The 25,333-nt window shown below is 45.0% G+C and overlaps 1 pseudogene; it reads right to left on the bottom strand.

Moving 5' to 3' along the window:
* Positions 1–21,960: 21,960 nt before the first annotated feature.
* Positions 21,961–23,470, bottom strand: LOC144341294 (HIG1 domain family member 1A, mitochondrial pseudogene; annotated as a pseudogene).
* Between the last annotated feature and the right edge of the window lie 1,863 nt (positions 23,471–25,333).

Genomic DNA, 25,333 nt, shown 5'->3' with positions numbered 1-25,333 from the left:
CATTTTACAGAAGAGGACATGGAGGCCCAGTTAGCCTAAAGTTGCCTAACCAGTTAGTTGTAGAGTCAAGATTAGTGTCCAAGCCGCTTGCCCCCAAAACCCTACGCAAGGAGTTTCTGTAACAGGGGTCTGCACCGTGTGTCCAATGGGGGCAAATCTAGACATTAAGAGGTTGGGAAATTCCACATGAATACAGAGGTGTCCAGTTTATCTTGAAAAATCAAAAAAAGTGGTAACACTGGGTCCCGTTCTTTCATGCCGACAATTGCTATATGACTGCTTCCCTATTTGATGGAACAAGCTCCCTCCAGCTTGCTGGCTCCTATCTGGCCCTCTTCTGCTACAGGCACTGGAGTTTGCAGTCCTGGCACACGCTGTGTTGCTTCCGTCATTTCATTAATATTTATTCTCCCTGGGCTAGAATCCAAGCCATGCTGAAGGAGTTCACAGTTTAGTGGGGGAGGCAGATCTTTAAAGTCAATTACAGGGCAGTGAGATAAATTCAATAATACCAGTGGTATGACTGGGCTGTGGAAGTCCATAGTTCAACCTGGGCGCATGGTGGGTTTGGGGAACAATGTCAGACTTCTCAGATTAGGGCTTCTTGAGGAGTAGAATCTTGAGAGTTAGGGAAGAGTTCTCTGGAGAATTAAGGGACAACTCCCTTGGCAGACAAAATAGCACATGCAGAGACATGGAGATAATGTACATAGGAAGCCTTAGAACTTCCAGTAGTGTAGTGTGGCTGAGGCCAGAGAAAGGGATAGAGGACTGACAAGGAGGATGCAGGCAGGGGCAGAGTCAGATGACAAAGGACCTTGTGTGCTAGGGTTGTGTCTTGGTCCATTTGTGCAGCTATAACAAAATAGTGTAGACTGGGTCCCTTATAGATAATATAAATTTATTCCCCACAATTCTGGAGGCTGGGAAGTCTAAGATCAAGGCGTCAGCATTTGGTGTCTGGTGAGGACCTTCTTGCTGTGTCCTCACATGGCAGAAGGCAGAAGGGCAAAAAGGGCCTAAGTTGTTTCCTCATAGCCCTTTTGTTAGGCACTAATCTATTCATGATGGCAGAGCCTTCATGACTTAATCACTTCCCCAAGGCCCCACCTCTAATATCACCACAATGGTGATTAAGTTTCAACACATAAATCTTAGGAAACATTCACACCATTGCAGATCATCATTAGGATGTTCACAGGTATTCGATTCTTTTCCTCCTTCCAGGCTCATGGTAAGATTGTTCTTCTCTGCCCCCTTCCACATTGAAGGGTTCATGTGACTCTCCTGGCTGACGAAATGTGAGTGTGAGAGACACATGTTGCTCCTGAGTGACAGCAACTCAGTGCCTTCTGCTCTCCCGCCTTGTGCGATTTTGGCACATGTAGAGATGGGGATTTTTGTCTGCCTGAGCCCCTGAATGACTCTGATGAGAAGAGACTGTCCATCAACCTACAGTGGCCAAGTAGTATGTGCAAGAGTGAACATGCTATATTCACTGAGGTTTGGAAGATGTTTGTTATCACAGCATAGCAGGGCCCTTCCTGATGGATCCATCTGCCAATTGAAAGAACTTAGAATTTACTTTGCAGTCCAAGGGATCAAAATGTCAAATTTCCTAAAGGGACCATGTAGGTAACACAAATGCCTAAGGAGGCAGCGTAGGATGTTATGAGCACAAGAGCAGTGCTCTAGTCATTCAGTGTCTCCCCACTGATTCCAGGTATGTCGGGCTTTCTTGTCCTCCAAAATATCACATTCTTTTCTATCTCCCCACCTTTGCTCATGCCGCTGCCTGTCCCTCTGACTCCACCTGGAAAATTCCATGCCTTCTTTTCTTCTTTTTCTTTAACCAGAACTTAAAGTTCTTATTATTTATTATTTATTTATTTATTTATTTATTATATATTTGTGTGTGTGTGTAAGTGGTGAGAAGAAAGGGTCTCCTTCTGTTGCCAGGGCTGGAGAGCAGTGGTGGGAACATGGCTTACTGCAGTCTTCACCTTCTGGGCTCAAGTAATCCTCCTGCTTTAGCCTCCTGAGTAGCTGGGACTACAGGTGGGTGCCACCACGTTCAACTCATTTTTGTAGTTTTTGTAGAGACGGGGTCTCACTTTGTTGCCCAGGCTGGTCTTGAACTCCTGGGCTCAAGCAGTCCTCTAGCCTTGACCTTCCAAAGTGCTGAGATTACAGGCACGTGCCACCACACCCAGATTATTTTTTTCATTTTTAAATTTTGTGAGTACATAGTTGGTAAATATACTTATGGGGTGCATGAGATGTTTTGACACACAAAATAATCACATCATGGAGAATGGGGTTTACATCTGCTCGAGCATTTGTTCTTTGTGTTACAAACAATCCAATTACACTCTTTCAGTTATTTTTAAATGTACTGTTATTATTGACTGTAGTCACTTTGTTGTGCTATCAAATACTAGGTCTTATTAATTCTTTCTACTTTTTTTGGACCCACTAACCATCCCTAACTCCCTATAACCCCCTACTACTGTTCCTAGCCTCTGGTAACCATACTTCTACTCTCTATGTCCATGAGTTCAATTGTTTTGATTTTTAGATTCCACAAATAAGTGAGAACATGCAATGCTTGTCTTTCTGTGCCTAGCTTATTTCACTCAACACAATGGTGTCCAGTTTCATCCATGTTGTTGCAAATGACAGGATCTTATTCTTTTTATGGCTGAATAATACTCCACTGTGTATAAGTAGCACATTTTCTTTATCTGTTCATCTGTTGATGTCTGTCTGTTTGGACAGACAAAATTTGCTTCCAAATTTTGGCTATGGTGAACAGTGCTGCAACAAACGTGTGAGTGCAGATATCTTGTCCATATACTGATTTCCTTTCTTTTGGGTATATACCCAGCTGTGGAATTGCTAGATCGTATGGGAGCTCTATTTTTAGATTTTTGAGAAACCTCCAAACTGTTCTCCATACTGGTTGTACTAATTTATATTCCCACCAACAGCGTACAAGGGTTTCCTTTTCTCCACATCCTCACCAGCATTGGTTATTGCCTGTCTTTTTGATATAAGCCATCTTAACTGGGGTGAGATATCTCATAGTACTTTTGATTTGCAATTCTCTGATGATCAATGATGTTGAGCACCTTTTCATATGCCTGTTTGCCATTTGTACGTCTTCTTTTGGGAAAAGTCTATTTAAGTCTTTTTTTTTTTTTTTTTGAGACGGAGTGTTGCTCTGTCACCCAGGCTGGAGTGCAGTGGCGCAATCTCAGCTCACTGCAAGCTCTGCCTCCTGGGTTCATGCCATTCTCCTGCCTCAGCCTCCCGAGCAGCTGGGACTACAGGCGCCACCACCACACCTGGCTAAGTTTTTGTATTTTTAGTAGAGATGGGGTTTCACCGTGTTAGCCAAGATGGTCTCGATCTCCTGACCTCATGATCCGCCCGTTTCGGCCTCCCAGAGTGCTGGGATTACAGGCGTGAGCCACGCGCCAGGCCTATTTAAGTCTTTTGCTCACTTTTTATCAGATTATTAGCTTTGTTGCCATAGAGTTGTTTGAGCTCCTTATGTATTCTGGTTATTACTCCCTTGTCAGATGGATAGCTTGCAAATATTTTCTCCCATTCTGTGGGTTGTCTCTTCACTTTGTTGATTGTTTCCTTTGCTGTGCAGAAGTTTTTTAACTTGATGTGATCCCATTTGTTCATTTTTGCTTTGGTTGCCTTTGCTTGTGGGGTATTGATCAATGAATTTTTGCCCAGACCAATGTCCTGGAGAGTTTCTCCAGTGTTTTCTTGTAGTAGTTTCATAGTTTGAGGTCTTAGATTTAAGTCTTTAATCCATGTTGATTTGATTTTTGTATATGTTGAGAGACGGGGCTAGTCCATGCCTTTTTTTTGGATGCAACTTAAATTTCAGCCTCAGATATAAATAATCCCCCAAATGTACACCCACTGCCACCAAGCACCAAGACGTTTTGTTATCATGGCTACCACAACTGTCAAGAGGGACGGCAGGCTGAAATGCCTCCCGGGCTTAGTAGGTAGGAAGAGAGTTGGGTGGGAGGGTGAATGCAGCTGTAATTGGAGAGCACAGCTCCCAACTTCACCAAGTAGACACATGGCTCCACTCCAGTAATGGCAGCCACGTGGGAATACAGGCCCTGTCTTATTCCATCTTTCGACTTTTTACAAGAATTGGGAAGTACGCAATTGCCTGGGAAATCTCCAGATCTGAAAATGTTGGAAACTATTTTAGATTTCAAAGAGATGTGAAAACCTAATGTACGTTTTCCCCAATCTGGCCCTCAGGTAATTAGTGAGTCTACTTGGTTGTGGGGGTGGGGGACTATGAATACATTTGTGAGCAGAGGTAGGGCTGGCCCAGATCAGAGTAGAGGAGACCCTTCAGAGATCTCTCCAGGGAGAGCAGTGAGGAATGAAAGGAGGAGTTGGACACTGTAGGTAGTTGGGCACCATCAGGACTTGGTACCTGCATGAGGGCAGGGAGTCCAGTCACAGGCAGTTGACAGGTTCTGAGGGTGATGAAAATACCAGCTTTAGGCAGTGGTAGACGTCTAGGTGTTTCCTGAGGCCGCCTCTAACTCTGCATTTTGGTCAGTGCTTGAGCCTCTTTTGCAGGGCAGGCACCGGGCTAGAATTGGAGGGCACAAGGTGGTTAACATAAGGGCTCTGCCTTCAGGAACTTTTGACATAACTAGTTATCAGGTATAGTTAGGTTAAGCTGCAGATACCAGAAAACCCAAAATAACAGTAGCTTAAACAAGATGGAGGTTTGTTTTTCTTGCATAAGGGGAGTCTGGAGGCAGACAAGAAGGCAGTCCAGACTGCTTGGACAACTCCAGGGCTCTCGGGGACCCCGACCCTGGTTCTCTTGCTTCTTTGCTGTCCTCATGATGCAGCTTCCACTTCGTGGTCCATGATGGCTTCTAGAGATACTGCCATCACATCTGCATTCCAGACAGTAGGAAAGAAAAAGGAGAAAGGGAAGAGTGCCTCTGTTTTTCTGCCATTAGCCCTAACTTAGCCACCTGATCACACTCAACTGCCACGAAAGCTGAGAAATATCTTTATTCCACGTGCCCAGCTACAATCAGAGGTTCTGGCACCAAAGAGGAAGAGGAGAGAAAGTATTTCAAGGGCTGAGTGTGGTGGCTCACGCCTTTTATCACAGCACTTTGGGAGGCCAAGGTGGGTGGATTGCTTGAGGTCAGGGGTTCGAGACCAGCCTGGCCAACATTGTGAAACCCTCTGTCTACTAAAAAGACAAAAATTAGCCAGCCATGGTGGTGGGCACCTGTAATCTCAGCTACCGGGGGAGGCTGAGGCACGAGAAGTGCTTGAACCCAGGAGGTGGAGGTTGCAATGAGCCAAGATCGAGCCACTGCACTCTAGCCTGGGAGACAGAGTGACACTCTGTCAAAAAAAAAAAAAAAGAAAAAAAGAAAAGAAAATACTTCAGGGCAGCTAGCAGCGTTGGCCACAGATAGGGGCAGAATGTAGTCCTGTTGGCTGAGGGCATTTGGGAAGACTGAGTGTCCCTCATAGCCCCAGGTTCCTTATTCCAAATGAGAGGCTAAATTATAGATGTGTATTCCAGCACGTAGAGCAGGTAACGTCTTCATCACAATGAACTCAATGAAAGGTGGAGCGGAGTGTGTATGATATCCCGGAAGCTCTGGCTGCAGAAGTCAGTCTCAGCAGTGGGCCACTGGGAAACAGCACGCAGAGAAGATGACATAAAGGCACAGGCACTAGCTGGGCGTGGTGGCTCACGCCTGTAATCCCAGCACTTTGGGAGGCTGAGGTGGGCGGATCACGACGTCAAGAGTTCGAGTCCATCTTGGCCAACATAGTGAAACCTCGTCTCTACTAAGAATTACAAAAATTAGCTGGGCATGGTGGCAAGCACATGTAGTTCTAGCTATTCGGGAGACTGAGGCAGGAGATTCGCTTGAACACGGGAGATGGAGGTTGCAGTGAGCCGAGATTGCGCCACTGCACTCCACCCTGGCAAAACAGCAAGACTCCGTTTCAAAAAAAAAAAAAAAAAAAAGACACACACACACACTCTCCCCATCAGCCTGACAAGTCAGTGGGGGTCAGATGGACCACTTGTGGCTTTATGCCACCAACTTGCCATGTGACCTTGGTCAAGTCACTTTACCTCTCAGAGACTCACTTTCCTCATCCATAAAATAAAGCAAAGCACAACCCCATTGCCAGCTATGGTGTCAAATAAATGAGAAAACACATGAAAAGCAGGTAGCACAACTCCCAGGGGCTGGCACTGGCAGAATTGTTGGTTTTCTTCTTTCTCTTCACATTAGTTTAACAAAAACGTAATAGCCTATGGGTTTTCCAGGGAAGATGAAGCTTCGGTTGTGGCCTAGGTACTGGAATTGATCAATGATGTGACTGGGAACCCAGACAACATAGGGCCGGTTAGTTTCATAACAGGAGCATACGCTCGACAGGTTTGGCAATAAGAGTTATTCATTTCAACTGATATTTATTGTCCAGGGCTGGGCTATGTCTGAGAAACACTCAGCAGAGGCACCACGAAATAGCTGGCTAAATTTGGAGCTGGAAAACTGATCACATAGCTATCATCATTTCTGCACGGAAAGACATGTACGTCATTTGTTACCAAAGGGAGAAACCCTACAAATGTTATTAAGAAAAGCGAAACCACTGGCCTCCTTATGTTCTTAGCAGTCTCTTACAGCGGCCTGCAGAAAAGGTTAGGTGAGGAACCCGGGAGGCATACCCTCACTTTTAGGTCTTGCTCCCAGATTTTGCCCATAAAGCCAAAGGTTTGCATGGGCCAGCTAGGGAACTGTGAATTTTATCTGGAGCTAAGTTACGGATGTGTTTACAATTGGGAGGGGTGGCCTTGGTAGAGGCCCTGCTCTGTAATCTGCTCCATGGATGTATGTATTTATATTTTCAGGAATACCAAACTGTCTTGATTACTGTAGCTTTATAATATGTCTTAAAAGCATCTGGGTCATAATGAGTCAATTAGAGGGAGGCGGCCTGGGTGCCTCCCAGGGGAAGGAGTTGGGTGACTGTCACCTTGTCATTAACTTGTAAAACTTCTATAAGGGAGACTGTTGAGACTCCTAGGTCAGAGTGAGAGGTGAAGCCAGCTGGACTTCTGGGTCTGGTGGGGACTTGAAGAACTTTTCTGCCTTACAAGGGGTTTGTAAAATGCACCAATCAGCACTCTGTAAAAACGCACCAATCAGCGCTCTGTGGCTAGCTAGAGGTTTGTAAAATGGACCAATCAGCACTCTGTAAAATGGACCAATCAGCAAGACATGGGTGGGGACAAACAAGGGAATAAAAGCTGGCCACCCCAGCCACACAGGCAGCCCCCTCGAGCACCGTTCCACGTTGTGGAAGTTTTCTTCTTTTGCTCTTCGTGATAGCTCTTGCTGCTGCTCACTCTTTGGGTCCATGGCATCCATTTTTAAGAGCTGTAACACTCACCATGAAGGTCCATGGCTCCATTCTTGAAGTCAGCGAGACCACGGACCCACCGAAAGGAACAACTTCTGGACACAAGAGGGTCTGCTCTGGTACCCCAAAGAGTTCCTGAGTCCTTGGAGCTCTTTCCTTTGGACCACACAGACAAGCTCTTCTAAGGGCTGCCCCTTTTTTCTGCAGAGCAAAGAGACTATTCTCTCAGAAAGACAGCCAACTCGGAGGAAGGGCTACCTTTTTTTTTTTTTTTTTTTGAGACGGAGTCTCGCTCTGCCGCCCAGGCTGGAGTGCAGTGGCCGGGTCTCAGCTCACTGCAAGCTCCGCCTCCCGGGTTCACGCCATTCTCCTGCCTCAGCCTCCCGAGTAGCTGGGACTACAGGCGCCCCCCACGTCGCCCGGCTAGTTTTTTGTATTTTTTTTAGTAGAGACGGGGTTTCACCATGTTAGCCAGGATGGTCTCGATCTCCTGACCTCGTGATCCGCCCGCCTCGGCCGGCTACCTTTTAAACATCTCCAAAAGCAGAGCCTGCATTTCTGTTTCCTCTCCTTCCTTGGAACATCACTCATTCTCCCTGATCTGGCTCTCAGTGAGAGGCTGCACCGTCCACTCCACTGTACAAGATTTATCAGCCCCTCCCGGCAGTCAGCCTCCACACTGCAGCCTGCGGCTCGCTCTGTGGACTTGCTTCTGTTTGGAAACCTCTTCTACTTTCTTCTGTAGATCCTGGGCACTCCTCTGGGCCTTTCCCTTGCCTTGGGCTGTTGGGGGCCTCCTGACCAGTGACCAGCCTCCCTCCCTCTCGCCTCAGCCACAAGGTCAGTCAACATTTCTGCTATGTGGACCCTTCTCAAAAGAACTTCTGAAAACTGTCCTACCTTGTTGCCTTCCCTTTTTTTTTTTGAGACAGAGTCCCCCTCTGTCTCCCAGGCTGGAGTGTAGTGGTGCCCTTCATGTTTGGAAGAACCTGGGTCCTTCCTTCAGCCCTTTGATCTCACTTTCCCTCTCTCTCTTTCTTTTTTTTTTTTGAGATGGAGTGTCCCTCATGTTGCGCAGGCTGGAGTTCAGTGGCACGATCTCGGTTCACGTAACCTCCATTTCCCAGATTCAAGCGATTGTCCTACCTCAGCCTCCCGAGTAGCTGGGATTACAGGCGTAAGCCACAACGCCTGGCTAATTTTTGTATTTTTGGTGGGCATGGGGTTTCACCATGTTGGCCAGGATGGTCTCGAACTCCTGACCTCAAGTGATACACCCTCCTCGGCCTCCCAAAGTGCTAGGATTACAGGCATGAGCCACCGCGCCCGGCCTGCCCTTTGTTTTTATTGAAACTATTTTTTAAGGCCATCAGTTTCTCTCTTTTGGTTTCTATATTTATATATAAAAACTTCAAAATCCCAGCTCTGAAGAGGGTCAAGAGTTATTCCTTTCAATTCCTTTTCTGCAACTATCATTCATTTTTATGTATTCTTATGACCTATTTATCTCTGCCTATATTTACCTAGATTCATACAGTTTGGGGTTTCTTTAGAAACACAAATGGAGGGGTCGGGCATGGTGGCTCACACCTGTAATCCTAGCATATTGGGAGGCTGAGGCAGGTGGATCACCTGGGGCCAGGAGTTCAAGACCAGCCTGGCCAACATGTTGAAACCCCATCTCTTATACTAAAAATACAAAAATTAGTAGGCCGAGATTGTGCCACTGCACTCCAGCCTGGGTGACAGAGTAACACTTTGTCTCAAAAAAAAAAAAATATATATATATATATATATAAAAATCGAATCATACTATGCATTTTTGTTCAATAGCTTACTGTTTTCCCCAAGCAACATCCCCCTCATGTCAGTATACAGGGTTCCTTTGCATTTTTACATTTTTTAAAAAAAGAATTAATATCCTATAGTTTGGCACTTATTGAACCAGTACATGCTGAAGGATATTCAGGTTGCATAGAAATTTAGCTGTTGAAGCAATGCTCTAGTGAACATCCTCAAACCCTTATCTCTGTGGCTATGCATGTTTGCAGGGGCAATTCCTGTGAACAGGATTGTTGGGTAAGAGGGTGAATTAGCTCTGTGAGGTGGAACTGTGAGGACACTGTTTGCTCAGAACATTCTATGGCTCTGCACAGCTCTCAGTCTGATCTCTTGATCCAGGTCTGGTCTGGCCTCATGCTCCTACTTGTCCCCTGCCCTGATCCCCCAGTGCCTCAACCCAGACAGACTTGCCTCTGTTAATATCTCATTCCTTCCTGCTCTTCTAGGCTAGACTATGTCCTCCTGGTCTTCTTCAGCCTGCCTGGCCCCTGCTTATCAATTAAGAGCACAGTCACTTTTCATAGTCTCTGAATCGTCTTTCATCTGACTGTTCACAGTGCTTTGTTCACAAACCTTTGCTTTGGCACAGGGCACATCACGTGGTAGTTTTTTACTTGGCTGTCACCGCACCCCTTCACACACACACTAGCCCCTGAGCAACTCAAGGGCAAAGCTTGTTCTTATTTAGATCTATGTCCCTGGTGCCCCAAACTGAGCCTGGTCAAGTAAACATAGCACAGATAGTTGCTGAGAGAAGGGATGGAGGAGTGGGTCCGCTTACATTCCTAGAGGTTTTTTGGCACAGGAGAGGTTTATGTCCTGACCTAGCTTCCAGGAGAGAAGTGCCTCATTCTATCCCCCATGTCCATGACATATGGTATGGCAGGCTGAATAATGCCCCCTTCCAAGGGAGAGTCAGGTCCTAATCTCCAGAACCTGTAAATGTCACCTTACATGGCGAAAGGGACTTTGCAGATGCGATTTAGTTACGGATCCTGAGATGGGGAGGTCATTCTGGATTATCTAGGTGGACCCTACATGCCATTGCAAAGGTCCTTATAAGAGAGAGGTAGAGGGAGAGTCGACAGAGAAGAGGAGAATGTGACCAGGAAGGCAAAGATTGAAGTGATGTGGCCATAAGCCAAGGAATGCTGGCAGCTGCCAGGAGCTGGAAGAGCCTGGATAAGCAGTGTGGCCCAGCTGACTTCCTGATTCCAGCCTATTGCTACTGATTTCAGACTTGTGGCCTCTCAAACTGTGAGAAATTACATTTCTGTCTTAAGCCACCAACTAACTTGGTGGTAATCTGTTACAGTGGCCACAGGAACTACCACATGTAAGTGTTCCTGGTGCCTGAGAGGATGCCAGAGCTGTGGGACCGCTTCACCAAGTAGGGACATAGCTCTTTCCTCATAGCTTGCAGCATTGCGTTAGGAAGATCAGTTCAACCAGTGGGAGACAATCTGAGCAGTATAGCATGTAAACTAGGATTTTTAGCCTTAGTTTAAAACCTAAACTGTAAACGTGAAATGCCTTAGAAGGTGAGGAGGGGAGAGACCTCATACAGGGGGCAAGCTTTAGCTGTGGGAAATATGGTGAGAATTAGGAACGCATTAAGGCCAACCTGTAAATGGTGTTTTGTGGTTGTCCATACGCGGCGAGCCACACTGTGTGACTCTCTGACTCTTCTATATTTGGGCTTGTTGGGCCGGATCGCCTTAATGCTTCAGTTATGTCTTGGGAGTTAACTTGGTAAATTTGGAAGCAGCATTAACTTACTGGCCTTTTTTTATACTACAATTATTGTTATTTTAACATTCAATGGTCCCACAGTGGTAATTTAAAGAGTTAACGGAGCTCTCCAGAAGTTCTTAACATATTTTTAGCACTGGAGGAATTTGGCCTGATACAATCACAGAGCTATCATTTTTATGAGTGTGATGTTTTTCCTTCCTTGCATAAATATTGCATCAACTGTAACATAAAAAATTAGCCTCAATCCCACCACCCAAACAACCTAACTGGTTTCATTTTTTTTTTTTTTTTTTTTGGTCCATGTTCCTTTCTTTTCTCTGTCCATTTGCAGATACACATTTTCATCATTTCAATCATAGCTTAGACGCCATTTGGTAGACTGCTCTTTTCTCTTGATGTTCTAGCAAAAACATTTTCCATCATGCTACATAGTGTTGAGAATTAAAAATTTAAATGACTGTTAAAGTCTTCTAAATAGATGCCCCATGACTAATGAACGCAACAATTACTGTACTGTTGGGTATTTTGATGGTTTCTGATTTTTGTTTTGTTTTCTTTGTTATTATAGTAGAGAAGGCTGCAGTACAGCTTTGCCTTCATTTTGCATTATTTACTTAGATTCATTTCCAAGCTTGGCATTACAGTTGAGGCATATGAAAATGTGGTTAACATTTGAAATATGCTGCCAAATTATTTTTCAACCAGGCAGAACCAATTAAACCTGCTTAACAGCTCTGCTCATGTGTTTTAGTTTCTACTCATCTTTCCTAGCATTAGGTGTTATCATTATTTTCCACGGAATTTATTTGATATTAAATAGCAAATTCTTGTTTTCATTTACATTTCTTTGAATGTTCTCAAAGGTCAAATTGGTTTTTAATTGCACACATTATGCTGTTCTTTGCTCACATATGTTAGGGTCTGGATTATTTTATGATCAAATGGAATGTACTTTTTATATCCAAGTAGGTGTTGATTTTGTCTAACACATTTACTGTAATTTTTTTTTTTTTTTTGAGAATGAGTCTCACTCTCGCCCAGGCTGGAATGCAGTGGCAGGATTTCGGCTCACTGCAACCTCCAGGGTTCAAGCAATTCTCTGCCTCAGCCTCCTGAGTAGCTGGGATTATGGGCACCCACCACCGCGCCAGGCTAATTTTTGAATTTTTAGTAGAGACGAGATTTCACCATCTTGGTCAGGCTGGTCTTGAACTCTTGACCTTGTGATCCACCTGCCTCAGCCTCCCAAAGTGCTGGGATTACAGGCGTGAACCACTGCACCAGGCCTACTGTAACTTTTTTTTAACTTTTCAAGTCTCCTTTTCTTCCTCTTATTCTAATTACAGAATAGGGCTCAATAGCTCATGCTTTGAAGAACAGCTATGGATTGAAAAACAACTCAGCTGCTGCTTGATCTTGGGCAAGTTAGTTGATATTCCAGAGCCTCGGTTTTCTTATCTGCAAAATGGAGACAACAGTTTCTCCTCTCCATAGGTTCGGCTTTCATTTCCAGTCTGCTTCTTTTCTTCTTCTTCTTTTTTTTTTTTTTTGAGACAGGGTCTCCCTCTGTCACCCAGGCTGGAGTGCAGTGGTGCCATCTCAGCTCACTGCAGTCATGACCTTCCGGGTTCAAGCTATCCTCTTGCCTCAACCCCCCTGAGTAACTGGGACTGCAGGCACATGCCATCATGCCCGGCTAGTTTTTGTATTTTTTTGTAGAGATGGGGTTTTGCCATGTTGGCCAGCCTGGTCCCGAACTCCAGGACTCAAGTGATCTGCCTGCCTCAGCCTTCTTAAGTGCAGGAATTACAAGCGTGAGCCACCAGGCCCGGCCTTCTTTGCTTTTTATATCAGTTCCTTTTCTCCCCCATCTCCCTCACACAGAAGTATTTTGTACATGTTTACTGAGCCGACTCTGTCTTCTTGTTTTTTTTTTTTTTTTTTTTTTTAAGTTCCCAGTGAACTGTCTCTGGTGCATGTTCTCAGGATCACAAATGATTATGACCCTTGGTGCCCAAATGTGTTCCAGATGGGCCATGCTCACTTGGTAGCATCGGTTCCAGGGCCAGCCTTTCAGCACGTAGGCTCCTCCTGTCATCCAAACAATGGGTGTCTAGACTCGGAAGGTGGAGATTTTCCAGTACAGAAGGAAAAATGGAAGGAGTAACTCAAATCCTGAAGGAACTGCCCATCAATGCTCCCAGTGAAAGTTAATATTGGTCTAGTCATGGGCAAGAATGCCAAGAATGCTTTGTAAAGTTTTATCTCTTTGCAACTCTCCATTTTAATTACTGTCAGGAGGTGACCTACATGCCTGCCAGGGAACTCTCACCCCCAACATAGTGAGTGCCGTGACCCACCAGGGATGGGGGGACAAGACCCTGCTCCCCTCTTTCTTGTCATTTGCTCTACTGTGTGAGATGGAGAGAGCTGGTCTTTGATGTTAGATGCACCAGGATCTGAATTCTGTCTCCACCATCTAGTGATGGTAGAGTCATTTGCTTCCTCAGAGCCTTAGTTTGATCATATAGAAATGGAAATAATAATACCTGCCTGGATTGACTGGTCACGGTGTTGCAGTGAGATCATAGAAACACAATGTGCTGCCTGGCTATTGGCTGAAATGAGGGCGACTATCATCTTTCTGCCCAGTTCATTGTAAATCTGACCATGCCGCTTACTCAAAACCCTTTAGTGATTTTCCAGTTCTATAAGTTCCAATTCAAATTGTTTTTCTGAGACTTTTCATGATCTGAACTATATTCCTTCTCCGCTTGCATTTCCAGCTCGGCTGCTTACTAGCTGTGTGACCCTGTGCTCAGGGTCAAACTACTTCATCTTGCTGTGCCTCATTTTTCCTGTCTATGTAACGGACTGACACATACCTCACAGGGTTGTTGTGAAAATGAAATCAGTTGCCACATGTAAAGCACTCAGGAGAGTATGTGGCATCTAGTAAGTGCTCAGTAAACATCAGTTGTTACGGTTATGATTACTTAACCCTCACTCTCCCCAGTGCACCCTGGGCCTTCTTGCCCATAGGTTTGTAGGCAATAGTTTCCATGCCTGCGAACTCAATTTTTCCCTCTTTGCTGCCTGCTTCATTCCTGGGCATCCTTCCAGACGCAGGCCATCTGTGCCTCCCCCAGGGAATCTGTCCGGGTTGAACAAGGAGGATCAATTATACCAGCTCTGCCTCTTGGCAACTTCACTATCTTGGGCAAGTTATTTAACATCTTCATGGCTTGGTGTTCCCAGATGCGAAATGGATGCAACAGAAACTAAACCTCATATGATAAAATGAGAAGATGTAGGTAATGGGTTTAGAACGGTGCCTGGCACATGATAAGCACACAATACAGGAAACTATGGTTTTGGCATAACTTATTACACTGTACTGTAATTATCTATACTTTTCTCTTGCTCTCTCTCCAATGCTGCAAGTACCTTCATGGCGGAGATTGTGTCTTACTCATTTTTATCCCCAGTATCTGGCACATAATAGGTACTTAATACAATTTTTTTTTTTTTTTGAGACAGAGTCTTGCTCTGTCACCCAGGCTGGAGTGCAGTGGTGTGATCTCTGCTCCCTGCAGTCTCCACCTCCTGGGTTCAAGTGATTCTCGTGCCTCAGTCTCCCGAGGAGCTGGGACAACAGGTGTGTACCCCCAGACCCAGCTAAATTTTGTATTTTTAGTAGAGATGGAGTTTTGCCATGTTGCCCAGGCTGGTCTCGAACTCGTGGTCTCAAGTGATCCACCTGCCTTGGCCTCCCAAAGTGCTGGGATTCCAGGCATGAACCATTGCACCCGGCTATAATAGGTACTTAATACTTGTTTGCTAAATGTAACTATCCCAAAATGTCTTTATTTTTTTAATTTACTGAGCTTTCTGCTGAGTGAAGCATTTGAACTGCAAGAACAAAGTAATGGGCTTACATCTCAGACATATTTAAATGTGTGGCTTTAAGCAAGCTAGTGACTTCTCAGAGCCTCAGTTTACTCATTTGTAAGATGGAGATAATTATACCAACTTTATGGAGTTTTGTGAGTATTAGAAATAATGTATTTGAGGCCAGGCGTGGGGGCTCACGCCTGTAATCCCAGCACTTTGGGAGGCCAAGGTGGGCGGATCACGAGGTCAGGAGATCGAGACCACCATGAAACCCCATCTCTACCAAAAATACAAAATACTAGCCAGGCGAGGTGGCGGATGCCTGTAGTCCCAGCTACTCAGGAGGCTGAGGCAGGAGAATGGCGTGAACCCGGAAGGTGGAGCTTGCAGTGAGCCGAAATCATGCCACTGCACTCCAACCTGGGTGACAGAGTGAGACTCCATCTCAAAAAAAAAAAAAAAAAAAAAAGAAGTTCATTTAGAAATAATGCATTTGAGTGACATATCGTGGCAATTCTTTCCAACTAATTCTGTCCAAATCACAGTAGAATTTTTCTTAGAACCCAACAAATGGATTGTAAGTTTATTTGGAAGAATAGTAAAAGATGATTTTGTAAAAGAAGTGGATGAGCATTCTTTTCAGATGTTATATATGCATTAGTAAGTTGCAGTAATGAAAATAGTATACGATTTGAATAAGAATGGACAGAGTGGTTACTGGAATAGAATAGACCTTCTGAAACCAATTCCTGGGCATTTGAAACCCACTTTATGAATAGGAAGTACCACCCAACAGTGGGTAAGACACAAATTTAATCAATAAAAGGCATTGGGGAAATTGACTATACTTCAAAATAAATTCCAGATGGATTATACAGTTAAACCTAACAAACAATATACATATAAGTTTTTTGAAAAACATTAGAAGAAAAATAGCCATGCCTTTTTTTTTTTTTTTTTAGATGGAGTCTCACTCTGTCACCCAGGCTGGAGTGCAGTGGCGCCATCTCGGCTCACTGTAAGCTCCGTCTCCTGGGTTCACGCCATTCTCCCACCTCAGCCTCCCGAGTAGCTGGGACTACAGGCGCCCGCCCCTACACCCAGCTAGTTTTTTGTATTTTTAGTAGAGATGGGGTTTCACCATGTTAGCCAGAATGCTCTCGATTTCCTGACCTCATGATCTGCCCACTGAGCCTCCCAAAGTGCTGGGATTCCAGGTGTGAGCCACCGCACACAGTCGCATTTTTTTGTTTTTTAATTTAACTCTACTATCCATCTGGAATCTCTCCTCAGAATAGAAAGTTACTTTCTTAAGACAAAAATACTGAAAGAATCTACACTTAAAAATATAACAACATATTTGTATAAAATTCAAACTGGTTTTTACTTTAAAAATCATAAAATCTTTAAAAAGGGAAATGAGGAACATTATAAAAATTGGAAGAGATTAAAACCCTTCTATGTTCAAAGTTATTACAAATAAAAAAAATAAAAAAAAACAAGAAATACACATAGCAAACATGGAAAAACAGTCCAACCTCCCTAGTAATCAAATAAAAGCAAAATTAAATCATCAGTCAGGTAACTCCCCTGGTCAAAATCTTTCAACGACTCCTCACTGTCTTTGGGATAGAATCCAGAATCAGTAACCAACATCCACAGCCTCTTATGTTTTGGGGCCTGCTTGCCACTCTCTTCCCAGTCACTCCCCTGAACATCCGAGGCCTCAGTTATACATGAATCTCTCCATTTTTCTTTTTCTTGTTTTTTGTTTGTTTGTTTGTTTTTGTTTGTTTGTTTTTTGAGACAGAGTTTTGCTCTTGTTGCCCGGGCTGGAGTGCAATGGCATGATCTCGGCTCACCGCAACCTCCGCCTTTCAGGTTAAAGCGATTCTCCTGCCTCAGCCTCCCAAGTAGCTGAGATTACAGGCATGAGCCTCCATGCCTGGCTAATTTTGTATTTTTAGTAGAGATGGGGTTTCTCCATGTTGATCAGACTGGTCTTGAACTCCCAACCTCAGGTGATCCACCCGCCTCGGCCTCCCAAAGTGCTGGGATTACAGGCGTGAGCCACTGTGCCCGGTGACTCTCTGTTTTTCTGCACACAACACCTCCTTGCAAAGTTCTGAGGTTTCGCACATGCTGTCCCTTTGAACTGGCCTTTCTGATCCTCTCCTTGGTGAAGCTCCATCTTTAATTTCTAGACTCCAATTCTTGTCCGTCTGTGCTCTTGGGAAAGAAGTGTTGGAAAGTGCCTAGCAATTCCTAGATGTATTACTCCTCTCAGGAGGAAGGGAGAAGAGAAAAGGTTAATTTCTCTAAAAGGTTAATTTCTCTCGAACTGACTGATCCACTTGCATTTTCTCTGGGAAGCAGGTATGAACCCTGAATCGGCCCTCAGAGCTGGGATAAGGAGGCGATGAACAGTGAAGGTTAAATTTCTGACAGGCTTGAATTAAGATTTGGAGAGTCTGCCTGGTTCCTTCTGCCCCTCTTTCTATCCAGGCTTGACTGATGCTCTGCCCCCAGCCAAACGTGGTGGTCAGCTGAAAGGAGGGTTATCAGATTTAAAAAAAAAAAAAAATCAAATACTATTTGCCCCTAGATAATCTATCCTAATACTGAAAATGTATTTTTTTTAAATTTGAAATTCAAACTTAACTAGGCATCCTGCACTTTTATTTGCGAAATTTGAACATGCTACCCCAGAAGGAAAGTGAAGGGCAACTGCCTAATTGTAAAGACTTTGGGAGGGACCCCTCGATGGGGATGGAACTCAGAGGGGCAAGTGCCTCACTGCTTGAATCGTGAGTGGTAAAGGAAATCAGAGCTGTCAGGGCTGCTCTGTACATGGTGGCTGCTACGTTCCCTGAATGAATGGCGTCTCGAAGACTCATATGCACACCACCTGTGGGCTGTCAGGAACATACAGTGGCAAGTGCAAGGCCTTTTGAGTTAAACGTATTTGGGTCCAATCCCAGCTCGTTAGTGTGTAACATTGGGCAAGCTCTGGAACCTTTCTGAGCCACTGTTTTATCATCTGCAGAGCAGGGATCACGACCACTTCCCAAAGCCCATTAAATAACAAAGGATGTGAGTGCACAGAGCGTGGTACTTGGCATTACAGTAGCCACAGGTGTTTTTCTTTGGAATATTTATAGAGAGCAGAGTAGCAAAAGTGTTCTACCTATCATAGTCAAAAGGAGCATGGGCTCATTTTGTTTTCTTATAATAAGATGTATGCTGGCTGGGTGCGGTGGCTCATGCCTGTAATCTCAACACTTTGGGAGGCCGAGATGAGCGGATCACTTGAGGTCAGGAGTTCGAGACCAGCCTGGACAATATGGTGAAATCCCCGTCTTGACTAAAAATACAAAAATTAGCCAGGCGTGGTGGCTCGCTCCTATAGTCCCAGCTCCTCGGGAGGCTGAGGCACAAGAACTGCTTGAACCCAGGAGGCGAAATGAGCGGAGATTGTGACCCACTGCACTCCAGCCTGGGTGAGAGAGTGAGATTATCTCAAAAAAAAAAAAAAAAAAGAGATGTTTGCTGTGTCATATGCTTATTGTTTAATGTTACAGACATTCTCTTCTTAAATCTTCTATGAAAAGCTTGGTACATAGATCTTATTATCACCATTTTAGAGTTCAGGAAATGGAGATGTGAAGGGGTCCAGGTCATGCAGTTGCCAAAATGAAATGTCAACTACAGCGTGGCAGCAGCCGTGGGAGCGGGGCCCTTCCCATGGGAATTCCTTACACTGAAGTCTTCACAGATCTGGTCTCAGTGGACTCACAACAGCCCTCTGAGGGTTGTTCCGCTCACTCTGCCTCCCAGGCTCAAATGATCTCGTGGCTCAGACTCCCGAGTAGCTGGGACTACAGGATAATTTTTCCTGTTAAGAAGAATTGAAGCTCAGAGGGGGATTGGATGTTTTCACAGAGCAGGGAATGTTGGGAGCAGGATTCAAACCCAGACCTCTTTGGGTACAGATCCTTGGGTCTTACATTTTTTTTTTTTTAAATTTATTTTCTTTTGAGACAGAGTTTTGCTCTGTCACCCAGGCTGGAGGGCAGTGGTGTGATTTCAGCCCACTGCAACCTCCGCCTCCCAGTTCAAGCGATTCTCCTGCCTCAGCCTCCTGAATAGCTGGGATTAGAGGCACACATCACCATCCTGGGCTGATTTTTTGTATTTTTAGTAGAGACGGGGTTTCGCCATGTTGGCCAGGCTGTTCTTGAATTCCTGACCTCAGGCGATCCACTCACCTTGGCATCCCAAAGTGCTGGGATTACAGGCATGAGCCACCTTGCCTGGCCCTTACCTCTTGTAATCGCCCCACAACACCTGAATTGTAGAGGTGACAGGTTTTAAGGGCTTTAGGGGTTGCTATTCCAGCACAGGCACCATTTCTTCTTCCTGCTGCAGACTACTCTCACTTCTTGGCATGTAGTAAGTGCTCAATAAATCTGCATTGGCAAAATGACTGGATGCATCAGCAGAGATGTAGGGAAATGGATTCCATGTGCAAAGCAAACATTTTCTGAGCTTTTGGCCATCTCGAGAAGAAAATTAATGTAGGAGAAACAGGTGTATGTCACCAAAGGTGCAGTTTTAAATGTTTGGCAACAAAATGGAGACCCCTAGGCACTGACTCTTAGAGACTTGGGCTGTGGCATCTGTGCAGCCCAAATCCAGAGAGTGGACAGTGGGATGTCAGGCTGGTAGCTTCACCTGTGCTGGGGGTTCTGGCCCACATCGACAAGATGATTGAGTTAATTCAGAACGCCCTAACACACATTCTTCAGGCATGTTCAGGACTCAGAGCAGGGGCCCGTAGCAAGATACCTTTGCAAGGTGCAGGATTTAGGACCAGAGCGGCTGGTTGAGGTAGAGGTGTTGTGAAACCTCAGAACAGTCTGTTCCAGCAAAAAAAAAAAAAAAAAACCACGCATAGCCAGTCAGTCAGGATTCCTCTGCATCCAGCAGAGGACAAACAAAACTGAGAAAGCCCAGCTGGGCTGCACAGACAGGAGGGTGTCAGGGCCGCCCAGTTGATCCTCCTCTTTCTATGTGAACCTAGGCATGGCTTCTTGTCCTGGCCTCTCCTGTGTGGCCCTAATGTGGCGCCACCCATCATGGGCCAAGGTCGGGCCATCTTTAGAAGACATTCTGGAGCAATTGCTTCCTAATACATCTAGCCCAGACATGGTAACCCAAATGAAAAGCCCTCAAAGCAAGAGGGAGCAGACATTTAATCAGTGCCAACTGTGTGCCAGGTGGTGTAACCAGCAACCCTCTGGTTATCCTAACTGGCCTTTAAGTAACCACTGCCCTCAGCTTTGGACCACCTGCACTGGGGAAAGTCAGAGAGAGGAGGAGGTTCGCCTTCCCGGAAGCAATGCAGGAGCTAGACACACTAATGGTTCCTAGGACTTTCCTGGTCCTTGACCTTCTCCTCCATTTTTCAGATGATGAAGTCGAGGTGCACTGAGGGGCCGGAGCAAAGCTCGGCTTTACCCACTGTAGACTGGAGTTAGCCCTCAGCCCAGCACACAAGGTCCCCGGTGACCCACGTTCTGCACAGTGACCATACCCACTCCCCTCCACCTGTTTTGGATGGGGATCCTTGAACTGCGCTCACCATGGGTGCATGTTGCGCACAGCCTGCTGCCCTCTGCCATGGCACCCGCCGTGCCCTCTGCTCTGCCTGCTGTTCCTCTCTCCCTATCACTCCAGTCACTGAGTCCCAATTCACACAGCCCGACCCAGCTCAAAAGCACTGGTCACTGCTGTGGAGAAATTCTCCTTGATGCCCGGCTCCCTTGCCCCTAACCTTGCAGAGACTGTCACCCTGTCATGGACGACCTCACAGTTCCTGAAGAGAAGACTTTTTTTTCTTCTTGATACCTAAAAGATTGTTTTTATTATCATCAAAAGAAATGATAAATTATACAATTCTCATGAAACTCCAGTATCCTCAGGGATAAATTTCAGCATCCAGCAAGCACATCATACTGCACTCATTGTTTGCAGCTTGTCTCTGTTCTAGACCTCAGGCTCCTTGTGGGCAGGGCCATGTGGGGTGCCCCTGGCATCTCAGCGTTCCCCCTGCCCAACGTAGAACTGGATCCAGAGGCTGCACCCAGCACATGCTTGTGCAATAAACCAAGAAACAAGTGAGCAAGAAACTCCATAAAACCCATGTGAAATGACTTGCGCTGGGGCTGGAGCTCAGGTGTCCTGGTTCCCGGCCCAGCACGGGTTGTACTCCATGGCCCTGCCTGGCCTCCATGGTATACTCCCTTTCTAGAGGTGCATTCCGCCACGCTGCTGGCCTTCCCAGATTTCCAGTTTACATCTGAACTAATTTTCCTGTGGGGCAATGAATGGTTCTGGTGCACTTGAGGGTTCTTTTTTTCTTGCTTGCTCCTTTTATTAATATGTAATTTTTTATTATTTCCCATGACAGTTCACATTATAAACCAAGACAATGCACGTAAATGAAAACACACTCTATCTAGCACCACAGCGTTACTATAAAGACCTTTTTTTTGATATGGTCATTTACTTTTTTGTTGTTTTTTGAGACGGAGTCTTGCTCCGTCGCTCAGGCTGGAGTGCAGTGGCACCATTGTGGCTCACTGCAACCTCCGCCTCCCGGGTTCAAGCAATTTTCCTGCCTCAGCCTCCCGAGTAGCTGGGACTACAGATGCCCACCACCACACCTGGCTAATTTTTGTATTTTTAGTAGAGACAGGGTTTCACCATGTTGGCCAGGCTGAATTCGAACTCCTGACCTCAGGTGATCGCCCACCTTGGCCTCCCAAAGTGCTGGGATTACAGGCGTGAGCCACCACGCCCGGCCGGTCATTTACTTTAATAACAATACATATACCATGTTATCACCATGGAATGTAAATTCAAGTTAGACAAGAGAATTTCACAAGTGAAATAGCATTCTGTAGTATATAGAAGTTTGGGTATACTGTCTGACCAAACCAGCTTGTTCATAAGTCATTAATAAAATCCATTATAGGTGTTCAGTTTAATATTTACAATTTTTATGGAAAAATCAGCAATGCACACACTTAAAAAGTGTTCATTTATGTTTGCATGAGCGCTTAAAATACATATTTCTATTTCAAGATGACATTTAAAAGTTATTCTAATATAACAGCAGCAAAAATATAGTTTGCAATTACCAAAGAACTAAACTAGAATCTATAAGTTATTCTCATGTTTACAATTGTGATTCTTTAATAAATACTGCTATCATGCAGCTCTGTTGTAAGCTTTCTAGATTTGGTTTAAACACACACGTATATATGGTCAGTTGTGGGAAGCTTTACCAGTTATATTCCATGCACTTTTGGGACAGAGTTCTTAAAGAGCCAGCCAGTCCACAAAACAGGTAGAAAAAAGTTACATTAACTGGGGCAAATAGGACGCTTATATAACATCCAAAATAGGTGAGATTCTGCAGCAAACTGGGAATACTACAGGGTTGGCTTGTTATCTTCTTTAGAACCAAGTTCATCTTAACAATTTAAGAAGGGGAACATTTCAACACCATCAAGTGCATTTAGGTGACATGTTTCTTTTAAGTCAGCTTGACTCCCTTGAATGACCTAGTTAGTAAACTAATCACTAGTAATTCGGTTACCAGGCAAATCAAGCCTGCAAGAAAGGAAGCCAATATTCAAAATGCCTTGTTACCATCTAAACCCATACAAATTAGTTTATTTTCAACGATCATACGTAACTTCAGTAAGGAGACGTCTAACTAAAGCAAGCTCCTCCAGCAAGACCAAGACAGCATCTCTTCTTTAAAGGCTTAGGTTTTGCCCAGAATTCCTGATACATGGAATAGCCCGTAACAACAGTCATTGCTCCTATAACACAGCCTTGGGCTGCCACATGCATGTGAATCAGATGAAGGGACATTTTAGTATTTCCCCTGCTCTTCAGTGTGTGTAATCCATATGCAACAATTGCTGCAAAACCTGCCATTCCAATGGGTACGAATGGGCCTCTTTGGCTTTTCGAATAAGTTTGGATCTCTGATCTTCATCACATGAAGAAAGGGAAACATCTGTGTCTGTTGATATAGTGATTGATTGAAGATTCTCCCTAGAGCGAGAAAACCTCTCACGACAACCGGCTTCTGGTCCCCACCCATGCACCCAGTCCTGCCGGCTTCTCCTATAAAGACCTTTTTAATATAGACAAATTAGTTGCTAAATGCAGAAACTGAAGTTACGCCTCTGGATATCTCTTGTAGCCGAAGAAGAAGAAGGTTTTAGAATCAGTAAAGATTTTATTATAAGCCTGCTATTAGCTTTCCCTTACTAGCAATTAAGGTTCACAGGAGAGGGAGAGGCCAGGGACAATGGCAAGGACCCAGATGCATCCAGGATGGTCTGGGCTCAAACTCAAGCCTCTGCCACTTCCCAGCCAGGTGACTTTGGGTTATGAACTCCTCACCCCGACTCTCTGAGTCCATTTCCGTCAGATGGGAAAGGCCACCAGGACCTTGCTCCGCTATTACTGGGCGGATTCATTAAAATAAGGCTTGGACTAGGGCTAGAGCACACATATTCAAAGCTAAATACTGGTGATTTTTAATTAATGCTTATATGAGTTAGCCAAAAAAACTACTTGACCAAAGTAAATTCGAACAAACATGCAATTTGGAAGAAAGCTAAGAACAACTTAGCCACAGCAAAAATACCACTGAAAAGCAACACCCCCAGTAGTGAGCACTGGAAACCCTGCAGATTAGTCTTCCTCTATGCAAAGCATTTCCATAGTTTTCCCAGAGATTTTCTATTGTCTTTCAGTTGTAGTTTGAATTGATTTTATTTCATTTATTTATTTTTTAATTTTAGACAGAGTCTCACTCTGCCGCCCAGGCTGGAGTGCAGTGGCACAATCTCGGCTCACTGCAAGCTCTGCCTCCTGGGTTCACACCATTCTCCCGCCTCAGCCTCCCAAGTAGCTGGGACTACAGGTGCCTGCCACCACGCTCGGCTAATTTTTTTGTATTTTTGGTAGAGATGAGGTTTCACCGTGTTAGCCAGGATGGTCTCGATCTCCTGACCTCGTGATATGCCCACCTCAGCCTCCCAAAGTGTTGGGATTACAGGCGTGAGCCACTGCGCCCAGCCTGAATTTATTTTCAATAATTTTTTCTTGCTCTTCATTGTAATGGGAAATCTTAGGACACAGTAACTGTTCATTAATAAGAAAACAACTTAAATGGCCACGAAAAGGGAAAATGCTTGAGACTATCTCTCCTACTAAGGTGATTTAAGTGAATTATGGAGTCTCACAAAATACTATACATAGCATGAGCTCTTTTTTTTTTTTTTCTTTTTTGAGACAGAGTCTTGCCCTGTTGCCCAGGCAGGAGTGCAGAGGCGCAATCTCAGCTCACTGCAACCTCCGCTTGCAGGTTCAAGCAATTCTCCTGCCTCAGCCTCCCAAGTAGCTGGGACTACAGGCGTCTGCCACCATGCCCAGCTAATTTTTGTATTTTTAGTAGAGATGGGGTTTCACCATGTTGACCAGGCTGGTCTCGAACTCCTGACCTTGGGATCCACCCACCTTGGCCTCCCAAAGTGCTGGGATTACAGGCGTGAGCCACCGCACCTGGCCAGCATGAGCTCATTTTTGAAAAGCACTGTGTCTGCAATAAAAGGGCATGGTGACATCCTGGCCGAGCACAGTGGCTCACTCCTATAATCCCAACACTTTGGGAGGCAGAGGCGGGCAGACCCCCTGAGGTCAGGAGTTCGAGATCAGCCTGCGCAACATGGTGAAACCCAGTCTCTACTAAAAATACAAAGTTAGCCGGGCGTGGTGGCACATGCCTGTAATCCCAGGTACTCAGGAGGCTGAGGCAGGAGAATAGCTTGCCTGGGAGGCAGAGGATGCAGTGAGCCGATATCGCTTCGTTGCACTCCAGCCTGGGCAACAAGAGTAAATCTCCATCTCACCAAAAAAAAAAAAAAAAGGCACGCATGGTGACATCCGTATCAAAGGACTGCAAGTGGGTGGAGAGCGAGGTGGGACTGTGGGGGCTCCCTTTGCTTCTTTTGCTTTCTTTCTATTTTACTGTTTCTGAGATGAGAGGGCATTGCATTTGCCTTAGGAAATAAACTAAAAGACAAAGCTCAAATAATTTTTCAGGCGCACCTGTAATCCCAGCACTTTGGGAGGCCGAGTTGAAAGAATTGCTTGAGCCCAGGAGTTCAAGACCAGCCTGGGCAACATAGTGAGACCTTGTCTCTAAAAAAATTTAGTCTTTTGATTAATTTTTTTAACATTAAAATATCTCTACTAAAAATACAAAAATTAGCTGGGC

Source organism: Macaca mulatta, chromosome 6 (assembly GCF_049350105.2).
Source record: "Macaca mulatta isolate MMU2019108-1 chromosome 6, T2T-MMU8v2.0, whole genome shotgun sequence".
Lineage (NCBI taxonomy): Eukaryota > Metazoa > Chordata > Mammalia > Primates > Cercopithecidae > Macaca > Macaca mulatta.
Note: the sequence above shows the minus strand (reverse complement) of the source record. Positions and strands in the feature narration are given on the sequence as shown.